Here is a 1,487-nt window from a genome sequence, read left to right as displayed (position 1 = left end):
ATGCTTCCCCATTGTAATGGTGCTGTCTTTCCTGATTGGGATCAAAGTCCACCAGTGCTACGTGGTCCATTTCATCAGTCTCTTCTGCTTCTTTCATCTCAGGTAGGAGTTTTTCCAGCAAAGAAAGTTTATCAGGAGAGAGAAAGCCATTCTTGGGGAAGTTTAACCTAAATTAGATAATTAGGCAACGTTTCTCTTATGGCCTATGATAAATTGGCATGCCTTCCTTTAGCACACACTTGATATTCCCATCCTTGACAATCCAACCTAGATAAGAGGTGATGATGATGGTTCAATTGTCAAGAATAGACATTGGCTTTTGAAAGCCACACAGGGCTTCAACCAGCTGTATATCCATTCACATGAAAAGATCTCTTCGAGTAAAAACAGCATGGTCCTTCTGATGTGAAACAATGATAATATCTGGTTCCAGTCCCAGTTCTTGGTCTCCCTCACCATGGAATGTTATCTTCTGGCTGTCTTTCATGCCTTTGTCAATATGCACTTCTAGAATCTTCTCTTGAAACATCTTCCTTCCATTGCAGCTTTTACATCTATCTTTAGGACCCATCTGTTCCCCATGGCCGTGGCACTCCTTGCACACAGATTGAATTTGCTGAACCATTCCAGATCCAATCTGATGAATTCTTACTTGCATTCCAGTACCTCAGCAATTGGGACAACATTCAACTGCTCCTTTCTTACCACCTCAGCCTTCACATTTATCACAAATCACATTCTTTTGCAGAGTTAGTTTTCCTGTTGCACCATTATGTAAATCTTCTAAGGTTACTGAGAGCTGATGTACATTTTTACCTTTCCTTTCTCTCTGCATCCTTCCTCCTCCTCCAAAAACATGTCAAAGATGTCCATGGGGGAGCCAAAACCACCAGCAGCTCCACCCTCTTTAATTGCCTGTTCTCCTCCATTTTCCATATAATAACCTTTTCTTTGCATCAGAGAGCACTTCATAAGCTTGAGAAATCTGCTTAAACTTCTCTCCTTCATTTGGATTCTTATTAGCGTGGCACTCCAAGGCCAATTTCAAGTAAGCCTTTTTAAGTTCCTCCTGGGTGGCATTGAGTTTGACCCTCAAAACATCACAGTAAGTGGTTTCTTTCACCACTTTCCACAGTGGGTGAGAAGGCCAAGCCCGGTGTGGGGGTGTGGGAAGAAGCACCATGCTGGGTGCAGCTTGGGCAGCCACCACTCCTCCATGTTTCACTGAGTTCTCTGGAAAGTTCCCTAGAGGTCACATTTCTGAGAGAAGCTGAAGCTGCAGTTAGATTACATAAGTCTTGGTAGAGTTTAGCATAAGTGACTCCTTTTTGAGCCTACTATCTCCCTTTAAACATCATGAACAGTTTATCTGTTAACTCCATGAGGATAAAACAGGCTTGCTGTGAAAAAAGGATAACTGATGTTTCAAGTATACAATATTATCTGCTTGATTAGGTTTCAGTTATATGTAAATAGGGGAAAAAAAA

The 1,487-nt window shown here is 41.8% G+C and overlaps 1 pseudogene; it reads right to left on the bottom strand.

Moving 5' to 3' along the window:
* Window positions 1–358: 358 nt before the first annotated feature.
* On the bottom strand, window positions 359–1,183 carry LOC112913677 (dnaJ homolog subfamily A member 1 pseudogene; annotated as a pseudogene).
* Between the last annotated feature and the right edge of the window lie 304 nt (window positions 1,184–1,487).

This window comes from Vulpes vulpes, chromosome 1 (assembly GCF_048418805.1).
Source record: "Vulpes vulpes isolate BD-2025 chromosome 1, VulVul3, whole genome shotgun sequence".
NCBI classification, from domain to species: domain Eukaryota; kingdom Metazoa; phylum Chordata; class Mammalia; order Carnivora; family Canidae; genus Vulpes; species Vulpes vulpes.
The sequence above is the reverse complement of the archived record's forward strand: the minus strand, read 5'-3'. Positions and strand labels throughout refer to the sequence as shown.